This window comes from Anabrus simplex, chromosome 2 (assembly GCF_040414725.1).
Source record: "Anabrus simplex isolate iqAnaSimp1 chromosome 2, ASM4041472v1, whole genome shotgun sequence".
NCBI classification, from domain to species: Eukaryota; Metazoa; Arthropoda; class Insecta; order Orthoptera; family Tettigoniidae; genus Anabrus; species Anabrus simplex.
Window position 1 is genome coordinate 982,242,733 of NC_090266.1, and position 15,625 is coordinate 982,258,357.

Sequence of the window (15,625 nt, forward strand, 5' to 3'; positions counted from 1 at the left end):
GATAATATAATGGATTCTTGCTGTAGTGTGAGGAAAATTGGATTGGAATGAAGCACACAGGCCATGTAAGAAAGGAGTAGGAAGGGAACAAGTATTTTTGCCTGCAGGCCCTGTAACAGAAGGAGTGGGCAGGGAACAAGCACTTGTACCTGCTACTTCCAGATTCTTCTACATCAGACATTAGAGATTTACTTATTTGCCTGATGTCCTAAGTGAACTTTAGGACATCATATCATGACAAGAAGATCGTAACCATAAATTTTGTTATTATATGTAATTTAATGTTATAGTTATTCCTGCAGCATTGTCTGTTATACATATGTTTTAGTTATCCCATAATCTGTCATACGTACAACATTGTAACCGGTGTAAAACCTTCACTTATTATGTTTAATATATTTTAATTATAGTTTATTTAATGCTAAATTATCTTTTATTAAAGGTTAAGCATGACTAGTACATGGTTTCTCTGTAAATATGTAGTATAAAATTGTATAACCTCAAATACGTATTGTTTAACCTCAAAATCTAGATAGTTGAAAGCGGTAGAAAATTCCATAATGTTTGTATGTTAGACTTGTATATATGGTATATATTTGGTATATATGAAGGGCTCTGGAAACTTACTATAAGGTTTTATTAGTCAGATACATGTAGAGACATTACGAATGTTGTAGATGTTTCCATATGGATTAGTAAATAGTCGGCCGGGCTGAGTGGCTCAGACGGTTAAGGCACTGGCCTTCTAACCCCAACTTGGAAGGTTCGATCCTGGCTCAGTCCGGTGGTATTTGAAGGTGCTCAAATACGACAGCCTTGTGTCGGTAGATTTACTGGGATGTAAAAGAACTATTGTGGAACTAAAGTCCGGCACCTCGGCGCCCCCGAAGACCGTAAAAGTAGTTAGTGGTACGTAAGGCAAATAACATTATTATTATTAGTAAATAGTCGACGAATGTTCGAGTACCCATTCAACTAGCTGGTGGATCGATGATTAGAGTGTGTGCCATTAGTGTGTTGTGAGAACTCTTCTAGAAGTTGATCATTCTAGAGGGTTGATCGAATAGTATAAATATCGAGCTGTCAGTCAGTGAAGTCAGTTCTTAGATCTTAGTTCTTAGGACTCGGGCAAGTGATGCCATGGGGGTGACTGTTGGGCTCCAAGGTGGAGTCAGAGTATTGGATTTGAGTGAGTGAGGCAGTGAATTCACGGGAGTGCATGTTATAGTGCACGAGCCAGTGTTGTTGATATCTGTACTGGTCAGAATCGACTTCAGGGTACTCCGCTATTGAGTGTTGTATATAGTGTCATTTGTGACTTTGTATAATTGTGTGTTGTGACATACAGTGTAAATAAAGTAATTTATATAAGGAAGTGAACGTGTTCTCGTGTGATATTTATTTATGTAAAATAAAATCGCATCGCAGAATGATAAATCTGTTAAATTTATTTGGCTGAAGATGGCCACGAAGTGGCTGAAACAAGTCCCAAGACTTATGTAATATCACTTACTAGATATATGTATTGAAAATACAACATGTCTCATGCTATCCCTGTTCTGTTCCATTTGAGGAAGGAGAAATTAGTTTACGAACTTCATATTCGTAAACTGAATTCGACAGGAACTGTCATTTTATTCTTATAATTGCACTTCAATACAGAACATAAATTAAGTTTATAGCTTATAATAATGATGCCTGAAGTGTAAAAATGACAAGTATTTTCTGCTGCACAACCCACCAACAACTGAAATAAATCTTTCCAGAATTTTTAGGACATCGTGAGATATTGTGACTATTCTACTCATCGTCTGCTGCTGCAGATGTTTCCGCTCCTTGCTGTCCACTGTCTCCACGTGCACACTACAAACTGGAATGCGGTTACTTCCATCTCCTTCGCTGTGATGCACTACCCCACATGGTCATCTTCCAGACCTTTCATGAATGTTGTGAGGTGGAACTTGTTCTTTATTATGTACTGTGCCATAATTGAACATTCTACATTATGATGGCCTTGGTAAGGTAAAAAGAAGGAAAGACCATTGACCAGTGTGTTTAACGGTAACGGATCTGCTTCATAACATATTAAATGTCCACTTACAGTACTTGGTTAAATTTCACCAGCATGGCGAAATGAACTCACTAGCAGCAGTATATCGGCAGCAACTAAACAGACCATGGAACATATCAGGACTCATTTTGAAGTGTTTGGCTTGGTGAATGCTCAAAAGTTCGTATTTTGCTTTCATTGTAGTTCGCTATCAAAATTTGGGAATCTTTGCTTGGGATACTTCCTTTGTCCTTCTGATGGATTTTTGAAGTATTTCATTTTGCTTGGGATAATTCCTTTGTTGTTCTGAAGGATTTTGAAATATTTCATTAAATTCTCGCTACTATGTGTGACCCTTAAATGCTTCAAAGCAGGCATTACTGGGAATCCCATCCGTGAAGATCCGGGTTTAACTATGCAATTGGGGCATTAATATCTTAAATTTACGCATGCAAACCTAACATATTACCATAATGCTACTCACTTGTGTTATTATTCTGTTTAAATTAACTGTATTCCTACTCCTCATATCCTTTCTTACAAGTAGGATAACTTAATGGGAATACAAGTAGGAATAATTGTTCACTGTAAATTTCTTATTTCAGAATATTTGTTAAAACTTAATGTTGTGCAACTGTAGGTGGTCGAATGGAAACCTTTCTTAATTAACATTCCGAGCTGCCTTGAAAAACTCTTATTTCAACATGATTGAATTTTGTAATCTCAAAAACAAAAATAAAAAATAGAAGCAGAAACTGGATATTAAAATTCTTTTAGCTTTCCTGATTAGAAGCAGGAAATTCAATTTACTGCTGTAATCATATCTATTTTCTTCAAAATTAAGTTATTTCTACTAAGATGGAAATTTTTCTTCAATAATAATAATAATAATAATAATAATAATAATAATAATAATAACACCACCACCATAGATATTGTATATTGGAGTTCACATGAACTTAACACCATTTGGGTATTCTGTTGGTCTCTCATCTAGAGTTTGAATCATCTGGACATTTTGATTTGAGATTTAGCAAGCTGTAAAAATTATACTTCCATCGACTGTTAATCATTTTGATTGTTACAATATATTTATAATTATTAAATCACTTCAACCTTTTCTTTTATAAAGGAATGACTTCCTATATCCTTATCACTAGAGACAGGAATTTGCCTATTTGCCTATTTTATTCCTGTGTTCAGAAACCTAGACTTTTGAGATAAATCCATTTTAGGGTCTTTTTACCTATATTTCGTTGGTTTTATTGTGCCTATACATGCCTATTTCAGGGGTTTGTGCCTATTTGTATTATAATTGCCTATTTGATGTGTTTTGACTGTAGTTTTTTAAAAGCCAATTTTCTTCCAGTGCATTATATTGTAGCTAGTTTGTTCGACAGAATTATCTTCTCTTTTCTTAATATCTCTTTACCCCATGAACAAAAATGGGAATTCTCAGAAGCCACCAGAAATAATTCTAGGGTAATTTCCATCACGAGAAACGACGAACAATTTGACCTTGAAGCCTTCAACCCCTCCAACCACCTAAGACGTGCAAGAACCAGTCAACGAACTGTGTTGCACAACCCATACGCCCTGAACCTCCCTTTCGATGCAAACTGTTGTACATGCACGCTTTATGTTCAGAACGTGTTATGATTTATTGTGAAGTGGAAGAAGAAGAAATGTGTTTGCGGTAATGCTCAAAGAAAAATCATCGAAGTCCTACTGGATGAAGCAGTGGATCATAGGGAATCCCAATTTCACTACACATGGAAAGGTAGTCTGTCAAGATTGCTGTAAGGAGGTAAGTTTATTTGTTCCTTTTACATTTTCTGTGTTTGAGAACTATGATTGCATTTCATTGTAGCATGTATAGGCCTTTTAATTTATGTATTGGGGCAAGTTGTTTTGTTGCAATTCTGTGTTAGTCATGAACTTTCAATAATTTATATTGCTAAAATGTAAATAATCATTAAATTACTGAACGAGGAGGTAGAATGCCGGTGGTCTCTTGTCACAGAATGGATGACAATAAAATGGGTATTTTGAACCAAGATTCATTCCCTGTGAATATAGAGATTTACAACTGAAAGGCAATTTTTAGAACTCCCTTTAAAAAATTGTTAATTCTATTACACTTCCACTATGCCTTCGCGAAACACAGGTTGCAGATCCAATGTAGCCCGGCTAGGATGATGCCACAGCGTGTTTTCCAAGGTTGCCAAGACTATCTTTACAAGACCAGGCCAGCGAAAAGACCGTTGGTCTGGATTGGTGAGGTCCAGTTAGTAACCATTAAGCTTCAGGGTGGGGGGGAGAGAGCAAAGGGAGTCTGAGGGGCTTAAGCTCCCAGGTTAACAAGCCTCTAGCATCCCCTCTAGAGTCTTGCTAAGTTGCGACATAAATAAGGTTATGTGTGCATGCCACGACAATTTCAAATTACCGATGATAAACTTAAACATGATAGGTTAATATGGTTGTTTGCTCCGTACCGACTTGTCTGAATCTATCACAGAACTGTTTAAAATAGTTTTACTTGACCCCGCCTTGTCAATACACCTTATAATGAAAGAAAACGATATACGTTACCATACATGTTTCGGGAAGTCATTCATTCCCTTCATCAGTGATATCAGTTCAAGTCATCCATTCCCTTCATCAGTGATATCAGTTTCAAATAATGGCGTTTTTAATTTTCAACGAGGGTGGCGGCCTGTGGACGCACATGATGCAGGATTTATTGCAGGCAACAGAAAATAGTCTTCACCATGATGCAGGATTTATTGCAGGTAACAGAAAATAGTCTTCACGACAGCTGACCCGGCTGACCAAAGCCGGCGAATAGAAACAAATACAATGTTCACAAGTCTGAGATTTATAGTGCCTCCATTTTCATTCTTCTATATAAATAAGAATACTGCTAGAGGCAGCTTGGTGGGTTCTTAGCAAATACAAAGGATGGATCTCTCCTCTATGCTAATCCGGTATTGTTGCACGTTTTTTTAATTATATTTTTCACCCGGTGAACTCGACACAATACTGCCAAATTATAACTGCAAATCTTTGAGGACATATTTCCATGTAAATTACTAATTCTCTTGTTCCAACTTTAAAGTTTTGTACTTCTAGAAACATCATCTCTAATAGTCTTTCCTTTTATGCAACAAATGCATGATATATACTAAGCATTATTGCCAATTAGCCTAACTGTACAAATTTATGATATAGGACAATGTAATTTATGTGAATTTTATTATTTTTTGGATCAAATGTGAGAAAAATACCACATAGATCAACTTAGAAATACTGCGATGCATCTGATACGAGTACAGAAATCTGTATCAATGCAGTCTTTCTACCAGTCCACTTTGGGCAGTGACCAACAACCATTTTATTCAGACCTATGCACTGCAATGTTGGGAGCTAATATGCCCCTGCATAAACCAGAGCATCTTCAAATTTCAACAAGCTGCCGGGAGTAATCACCAAGTTGGAGAAAAGTGGCGTGCCCCTGGTGGAGTTATTTAGGTTTGTGGAAGAAGTCAGGGTAAGTTTTGACCGAACCTATGGGAAGGCAACCGCTGTCAACGAAATAAAACCAGATGAAGTGATTTCATTGAAGTTTTATCCAATCACTTCATGTGATGTTGAGAGATCTTTCTCTCAGTACAAAAACATTATGCATGAGAGGAGAACAACAATGTTACCAGAAAACATTGAAACGTTGCTTGTAAATTCCTTTTATAGTAATTGAGAGTGTTATTAAATTATACGTAATTCTTTCATGCCTATTTTGTTGCCTATTTTACATGTTAGTGCCTATTTAAATGCCTATTTTGGCTAATTTAAGAGCCCATATGCCTGCCTATTTAACTGTTTTTAGTGCCTATAATTCTCGTCTCTACTTATCACACATTTATAATGATAATATAATTCCTTTAAACTTTTACTTTGTCTTTACAATCCACACTGAGCGAGTTCAACTGACCCATTCGCTTCCTTGTGCATATGCTGTATGACACAGTTCGGTTTATTAACACTTGGATGAGTGACTTACTAGTTGGGGCTAAAACTGTACTCGGTCGTTATGTTTATTGATTCATTACAGAGTATTTTGGTCCTCAATGATTGTCGTATAAAAGGGAGTTTTGTATTTTATAACCTGACTCATGATAGACAGACCTTACCCATAACCCAAACCCTGTCAAAAGCCATACTGGGTAATTAGGGGTTTAGCAGTAGGTTAGTACAATCAATCAAAGGCAGGGAGAACTGATGGTAGAATCAATTTAGGGTTCAAAGTACTTGCAGGGATTAGACAAGACTGTAATTTGATGATGATGCGTGCTGTTAAAAGGGGTCTAACATCTAGGTCATTGGCCCCTAATGGTACGAAATGCAGTGACAATTTAAATATCCAAAATACAGCCACTGACCAGAATTCGATACGTGGTGATGAAGAAAGAATGGACGAATATGAATTTTAAACAATCAGTGCATCCGACCCGCAATGACTCGCTCTCCCAGAAACTATGTAACTGACCAAGGGACTGCTTGCAAAGCACAATCCTGAATCGATGATTCTTGTTGTCTAAAGGGGTTCAAAATCCAAAATCCAAGTCAATTGTACCTCATAATGGTACTTATCGCTAGTAAAGTAAAACCATGGTATTTCTTAATTTGTGGTACTAATCAGAAGTAGCATAAACTTATGGTGTTCCTAACATTATGGTACTACTCACGAGTATTGTACGTCGCACAGGTAAAGCAGACCTATGGTGTTTCTCATATAATGACACCATTCGTAGGCAACGCAAACCCATGCTGCACCTCACACAGGTGTACTAATCACAGGGACTCGTACTATCCTGTGGTGTTCCTCACATAGTGGGTGCAAGTACCAGGCAACGCACACCAACGGTGTTGCTCATTTAGTGGTACTAATCACAGGCAACGCCCAGACCCAGGGTGTATCTCACATAATGGTACAAATCACAAGCAACGTAAGCCCGTGATGTTCCGCATATAGTAGTACTAATCACCCACAGTGAATCTCTCTCTACAGCTACTAATCGCAAACCTCTTGTGAACCTAACATAGTGGTACTACTGGCAAGTAAAAGCGACCCATGGTGTTCCTTGCATGATGGTATTAATCACAAGTAGTTTCATGGTTCTAAATCAATCATTCCTTGGTCGCCCCTTTTAGTCGCCTCTTACAACAGGCTGGGGACACCGTAGGTATATTCGTCTGTTTTCCCCACCCACAGGCTGCAGAGAGAGAGAGAGAGAAGGCACCTGTCACTTTGAAAAAAGAAGTAATGGACGAAGAAGGCAAGGGCCACGAAGGGCGCGAAAATGAAAGACTCTCTAGGCCTCAAATGCTCCAATAACATCGAGGTCAGAAAAGAACAAAAGTTGACTAAGGGAGGTTGGACAGGATAGATGAAGGTGAGGAGCCTAGTACAAGTAAGTGGAAGCAATGCTAGGACTCAGCTAAGAGCCCCGTGGTCACCAACCCACGCTCCCAAGTTGAAAGCCCCTGGGGCCCCTTTTAGTCACCTCTTATGACAGGCAGGGGATACCGTGGGTGTATTCTCCATCTGTGTACCCCACCCACAGGGGGTAAGCTGTAATTTAAGGTTCACCTATGCATCATTTACTGAAGGGTACAAAATGGCAGGGAGATACTGAGATTGGTGAAAATGTGGTAAGCAGCCTGCAATCAAATATTTTGGAGCCAGAAAAGAGATGCAATGTGTATGATATGAAAACTGGTATTTGCAAGACTTACCTGATGTTAGCAGGGAAGAAACCTAAAAAAGGACTGAAGGTCAGGTAAAGGGACATGAAATTGGAACAAGTGAATCAATTCAAGTATTTAGAATGTATGTTCTCCAAAGATGGTAATGAAGTAACTGAAATTGAATCAAGGAGCTGCAAAGTTGATCACAGTTGAGATCAACCATGCACTGAAAGATTTTATTGTACAGCAGTGAAAGTAGGGAATGGAAGGGTGGGATGGGGGTATGGACTCAGGATATCTCATTCATAAGTTAGAAGTAACAGTCATGGAAGTGTCTAAAATAATAGCTGGTACAAACAGGAGGGGGTAAAGGCAGGAGAGTACTCTATGTGAAAAGATACAGGGTGAACTAGAAATTAATTTGACAGATAAATTTGTGAGTATAAACTGGCTTTGGAGGTGGGGACATTTGTGACAAATTCAGGATGATAGGTTACCTGACAGAAGAATGGACTTGGCCATGGAGTGTAAGAGAAGTAGAGTGAAAATAAGGTTAGATTCAGTTTTTAATTTAATGATTCGAGGTGTGGAACATGGCCACAGAAGTAGTTGCAAATAGAGAATTATGTAGAGAATTATGTAGATGCTCAGGTAATTTGCAGAGGATTGCAGACTGAACACTGTAAAGCATAACAGTTTATAATAAAGATGCACATACATGAGACTGAATTATGTAATGGATGATATTAGCAAACATTATTTGTTGGTAAGAATCCCTGCACTCTTTACCACATCTCTATCACTTATGAATATTGTCTTAGAGTATGCCGGGGACCAGACCACAAAGTTGAAGTTAGTCTGTGTCAAAACGCATCTTTATCAGGTGAATCATTTCCCAGTTACAAAGTTTCTTACATACTACACAATGAAGTCTCTCCGTAAAAGATATATTTCATTTAAAAATCACATCTGGACTCACTGCGATCTGAATCTGGTGGGTAGGGAGTCCAGGGCCTAGATGACTGCACAGTGTGTCTCCCAAGCCCTTCTATAATATTAACAACTGTTTAATGTCCATTACTTTGCTACAGATGTTAATAGATGCCAGGGTGTCAAAATTTTGTCCTACAAAAGTTCATTAACGTGCTGGAAGCAGAAGACAAAGAGCTGCAACATTTTAACATCCTGAAATCCCAATTAGTTTGGTTGGTATCGAGCCTGCAAACTTGGGAACAGAAGCACAATGGCTGACCGAGCCAGTATGGTAGGTAATAATATTTCCATTTACTTTCTATTTCTTCCTTTCTTGTTAATACTCCATGTCAACCCAAATCTAGTATGTTCTGAACGGAAGAGCCCCTCTAAATGAGATAATGATCCCTCATTAGAGACATGAACAAATTATATAGTGTATGGAAGTTGCATCTCCCTATAAATTTAGGATCAGTCAAACTAAAAACCTGGTAAAGAAAATCAATAATGAAAATAGATGTAAACATGATACCTCAGAAGATTGTGGGGGGTACAACAATGGAAGTGATGTGTAGTTCCATGGACACTGAAAAAAGTGAATGATGAAGAGCTGAATGTTATTCAGCTGGTTGCAATTAAAATGGGAGGAGCCTACGCCTTGACACTGACAAAGGACAAAAATTGGTCAAATTCAACCATACTTGACCTAAGTGAAAAAAAAGAAAAAAAAAGCCTGCAGTATTATGCATCTGTTTATACCCACATGCTCTCCAGACTTACACACAATCAGAATAATGACGGTGGCATTTCTCATTTAAAAATATTCCCACACGCATTGGTTAGGATTTATACTGTGACTGCCTTGGTTGAGAAGCCAGTGTTGGACTAAAGAGAAGAGACGAGAAGAGAAGTGAAGAGAACAGAGACACTCAATGACTGATACAGGCTTTTTATACGACATATTGTTGTTCGAGTCATCAGTCAAACGACATAAGAAAAGATATATACCTGGTGTCCAAAATTAAAGTACGGTACAGCACGGGCTGTAACGATTGTGGGAGACTGAAATTTCGTAGATATGCTAACTAAGAAATGCCAACAAAAAAAGTTCTAGCAAATGCATAACAGTGGTTCTGGGAGGTTTATTAGCATTTATGGTTACAAACACTGTTCAATATGGCCTCCAAACTCAGTAACATGCTGCACCCGTAACATGGCATGGTCAATGGTTGCCCGCAGCATATCGGGTGAAATCAGAGCAACATGTTGTCGTATGCTAGCCTTTAGATCAAGCGGAGACCAGACATGTCCTTGACAGACACGATCTTTCAAATATCCCCACAACCAGAAATCACATACATTTAGGTCGGAGAATCTTGAAGCCCACACATCTGGAAATTGCCAAGAGATAATGCGGTCATTACTGAAGGTTGCTCGAAGCAATTCTTTCACCTGGCGAGCGATATGTGGTGTTGCCCCTTCTTGCATGAAAATAACGGTGTGGTCACAGTTGCGTTCCTGCAAAGCTGGAATCATGTGCTGTACAAGGAAGTCCCTATAATGTGCAGATGTCACTGCTCACCAAACAGGCCCATGAGGGGTCATCTCCTCAAAGAAAAACGGACCAAAAATGAAGGAGCTTGTAAAACCGCACCAAACAGTCACGTAAGCTGAATGCAATTGTTGTTCATGCACAACATTTGGAGGGGTCGAACCCTATATGCAACAATTCTGTGCATTTACTGCACCTTCCAGAGTAAAATGTGCCTCGCCAGGCCACACAATACTCCCCGGCCACGTGTTGTTCACTTCCAAGGGCGCCACAAACCGAAAGGCAAAGTCACGACATTGTGCAACATCTTGGGGTTTCAATTTGTGAACAGCAAGAAGTTTCTAGGGATACCGGTCTAAATTGCACCACAAAATCTTGTGATCTGTTGATCGGGATAGCGACAATCCACATGACACAGCTCGAGCACTGGTTACAGAATTGGAATAATGTGCCGCACAATCTGCTACAGCTATATCAACTTCATCAACAATATCCATGGAGATGGGCTGCCGTTCTCTCCCTGGTGTGACACCTAATTAATCTGTTTCCTCTAATTTCTTAATCCTTTTCTTCGGCCCATTACTTGTCATAGGACCTCTTCTCTGCTGTTTCTGTTGGCGATATTCACGGGATGCAATGTTGCTATTGCTGCTATTCTGATTTCAAAAAAACTTAATTAGTAGTGCACGATGTCTCTTCCCAATAGGCATTACGTTTCACAAGGAAAAGTTCAACTTTCTTATGTTACAATGAAGACTGACTTCACAAAAGGAATCAACATGCGTCACCAAGCAATAACCAAGGAACTGACGCAACGCAATTCTACCGGAAGAACATTTTGACGTCAGAGTTACAGAATATGGCACATTCTGACAGCTTCGGCGCCATACTTTTGCCTGGTAGCAAAACATGGAACTAATAATTTTTCTGGCATAATTCGCGAGCGCATTGCTTAGTTAGCATATCTATGCAATTTTAGACGCCAACCTCATTACAGCCCGCACTGTACTGTGCTGAATAACATAACTTTAATTGTGGACATCTGGAATGTGAAAGAGACCAAAAAATAGAAATAAATGACTGGATCATTACACAGACAACTCAATGGTAGAAAAGAACCAGGAATTGGTTAAAAATTTGTGTCCCACAAACTGGAAATAAAGATGACCTAGGCTAGTTCGTGGAAGAGAACTGCATAAGAGATAAAGTGAGTATAATATTTTAAAAAATTATCTGCATTTTATAACTATATTCACTTATTCTGATTTTTTTCCCTGAGTGGAAATAAATTTCACTTCAGAAAACTTACATTTTTGTGGTAATGGTATTTCTTCAACAGTATTTTTTATGGTTCATGGTATGGGTTACTGTAGTGATGTCCTAGATCATTAACCATGGGGAATGCCCAAGTGGCTTAGTAAGTGGTCCTGAGAGTCGGGATACCAGTTGCTACGGAATGGGAGTGGGCATATCGGACATATTCTCAGTCATGGACCTCCACGTGTTCTGGCGGCTGGGACTATACATCCACCGGTGGTCCCTAACCAGATAGAGGAGAGATCCTCACTTGGACTATGTGTAAGTAACGGTAGTATCTTGCTTCATAGAAATTACCCAGCTCAGAATATTTTAAGCAAGCCTCAGACCTTGGCAAAAACGGAGACCCACTCCCATTTGATGAGGCGAGAGACTCCTTGGAAACAAATCGGCGAACAAAATGGAATTTGACTGGGAGCTGTCAATATTAATGGGGCTTATAGAAGATGGAAAGTAGAATTCCCTGAGTCAGCCAAGAGGATGCATCTGGATGTGCCAGGAGCAAATGGTATTCGGGTAAGGGGGAGATAACGACGAAAAGATAGGAGATTATAAAGAGTACTTGACGGGTGTTAAAAAAGGAAGGGCAGATGTCGGGTAGGGCTGTTCATCAGGAATACCATTGCACGCAGCATAGTTTCTGTTATGCATGTAAATGAGTGAATGATGTGGGTAGATTTAGCAGTTGGAGGAATTAGGACGAGAATTGTCTGAATGTATTCACAATATGAAGGTGCAGATGAGGATGAAGTTGACAGTTTTACGAAGCACTGAGTGACATCGTAGTCAGGGTCAACAGCAAGGATAGAATAGTGCTACTGGGCAATTTCAATAAGAGAGTTGGAAATAGAACTGAAAGATACGAAAGGATGATTGGTAAATGTGGGGAAGATATGGGAGCTAATAAGAATGCAAAACGTTTGTTGGACTTCTGTGTTAGTATGGGTTTAGCAGTTACGAATACATTCTTCCAGTACAAGGCTATTCTCTGCTATACATGGGAGGATAGCGGGTACCAGATCCATAATTGGCTATATCTCAACAGACTTTGAATTCACGAAACCTGTTAGGAATGTACGGGTTTTCTGGGGATTTTTCTATGATACAGACCACTATTTGATCTGTAGTGAACTAAGTGTCTGTAGGCCTAGGACTGAGAAAGTGAAATCTGTCTGCAAACAAATAATCTCCGGGATGTGGAAATTAAGACACAAGTACATGGATATGATGTGTGAGAAGTTCCGAACTGTGGACAGTAAGCAGGTTCAGGATCTAGATAGAGAATGGGTGACATACAGGGATGCTGTAGGAGGAACAGCAAGGGAATGCCCAAGAACAACTGTGTGTAAAGATGAGAAAATGAACATCTTGGTGGAATGAAGATGTGAGAGCAGCACCTAAATGCAAAAAGACGGCATATCAGAAATGGCTCCAAACAAGTGCTGATGCGGACAGAGAACTGTACATAGATGATTTCGTTTTTATTTTTTATTTTCTTTTACACTGGCACAGATAGGTCTTTTGGTGACGATGGGATGGGAAAGATCTAGGAGTGGGAAGGAAGTGGCCTTGGCCTTAATTAAGGTACAGTCCCATCATTTGCCTGGTGTGAAAATGAGAAACCAACAAAAACCATCTTCAGGGCTGCCGATAGTGGGGTTCGAACCCACTATCTCCCGCATGCAAGCTCACAGCTGTGCGCCCCTAACTGAACGGCCAACTTGCCTGGTGTACGTAGATGAATCTAACAGGATGAACAAAAATAGTTGTTGAATCAAAAAATAAGTCTTGGGAAGATTTTAGTAATAATCTGGAAGGGCTAGGTCAAGTAGCAGGGAATCCTTTCTGGACAGAAATAAAGACCCTTAGGAAGGGACAGAAAATGGAAATGAATAGTGTTTTGGGTAATTCAGGTACACTATTAATAGACCCCACGGAATCACTGGACAGGTGGAAAGAATATTTTGAATATCTTCTCAACGTAAAAGAAAATCTTGCTGGTGACGTAAACAAACGAGCTCATGAGGAGGCAGAAAATGGTGAAATTATACTTGAGGTAGTGGAAAGGATGGTAAATAAACTCCATTCTCATAAAGCAGCAAGAATTGATGAAATTAGACCTGAAATGGTGCAGTATAGTAGGAAGGCAGGGATGAAATGGCTTCAGAGAGTAATAAGATTAGCATGGAATGTTGGTAAGGTACATTCAGATTGGGCAAAAACAGTAATTGCACATATCTATAAGCAAGGGAACAGGAAGGATTGAAACAACTATCGAAGTATCTCACTGATCAGTATACTAGGCAAAGTATTCACTGGCATCTTGGAAGGGAGGGTTCGATCAGTGGTTGAGAGGAAGTTGGATGAAAATCAGTGTGGTTTCAGAACACAGAGGGGCTGTCAGGATCAGATTTTTAGTATGTGCCAGGTAATTGAAAAATGCTACGAGAGGAATAGGCAGTTGTGTTTATGTTTCATGGATCTAGAGAATGCATATGACAGAGATGTTCGGCATACTGGGGGACTGTGGGATTAAGGGTAGATTATTAAAATCAATCCAAGGCATTTATGTTGGCAATTCGGCTGCAGTGATAATTGATGGTAGAATGAGTTCTTGGTTCAAGGAACTTACAGGGGTTAGACAAGGCTTTGATCTTTCACTTTTGTTGTTCGTACTTTACACTGGATCATCTGGTGATAGGTATAAAGTGACAGGGAGGGATTCAGTTAGGTGGAAATGTAGTAAGCAGTCTGGTCTATGCTGACGACTTGGTCTTGATGGCAGATTGTGACGAAAGCCTGCAGTCTGATATCTTGGAACTTGAAAATAGGTGCAATGAGCATGGAATGAAAATTAGCCTTTCGAAGACTAAATTGATGTCAGTAGGAAATAAATCCAAGAGAATTTAATGTCAGATTGGTGATACAAAGCTGGAACAGGTAGATAATTTCAAGTATTTAGGATGTGTGTTCTCCCAGGATGGTAGTAAAGTAAGCGAGATTGAATCAAGGTGCAGTAAAGCTAATGCAGTGAGCTCGCAGTTGCAATCACCAGTATTCTGTAAGAAGGAAGTCAGCTACCAAACGAAACTATCTTTACATCGGTCTCTTTCCGGACCAACTCTACTTTAAGGGAGTGAAAGCTGGGTGGACTCAGGATATCTTATTCATAAGTTAGAAGTAACAGACATGAAAGTACCAAGAATGATTGCCCGTACAAACAGGTGGGAATAATGGTAAGAGGGTACTCGGAATTAGGCTAAGTTAGGAATGAACTCCATGGATGAAGCTGTACATATAAACCAGCTTCGGTGGTGGTGTCATGTGAGGCGAATGGAAGAGGATAGGTTACCTAGGAGAGTAATGAACTATGGTATGGGGGGTATGAAAAGGAGAGGGAGACCAAGATGATCATCGTTAGACGCAGTTTCAAAGGATTTAAATGTAAAAGGTATAGAACTAAATGAGGCCACAGCACTAGTTGCAAATAAGAGGATTGTGGCGACGTTTGTAAATTCACAGAGGTTTGCAGACTGAATGCTGATAGGCATAGACCCTAACTGTCTATATTGATGTACGTATGTATGTATGTATGTATGTATGTATGTATGTATGTATGTATGTATGTATTTCTTAATGTATAAAATACAGATAAACTGAAGGGGACCAGCAAATTATTTTGTAAGTCCTGCAATTTCATTACAATGACATTTGCAAAATTATCCAATACCTCAATTTTCGATCAATGGGCGATACGTCACTTTTTGACAATTAGAGAAAAATCTGAAGAGTCAGACAAAAATTTACATAACAGAAGGGTAAGTATTGCCAAGAGTGCTAATTACCACCACTGATTTAACTTCTGCTGAGCCTTACCATGGAGGTTTTCACATGCATTCCTAACAATCAGATTTGTGAGATTGCCACAATGACCAAAGACCTAACCTGGATTTGTGAAAAATTTCAGAACAGCTGATGCAATCCAT

General features: G+C 39.2%; 1 protein-coding gene across 12 annotated transcripts in view; it reads right to left on the bottom strand.

Moving 5' to 3' along the window:
* Nucleotides 1-15,625, bottom strand: part of AP-1gamma (adaptor protein complex 1, gamma subunit) — a 792,649-nt gene that overhangs the window by 226,240 nt on the left and 550,784 nt on the right. The gene's annotated exons all lie outside the window — the stretch shown is intronic.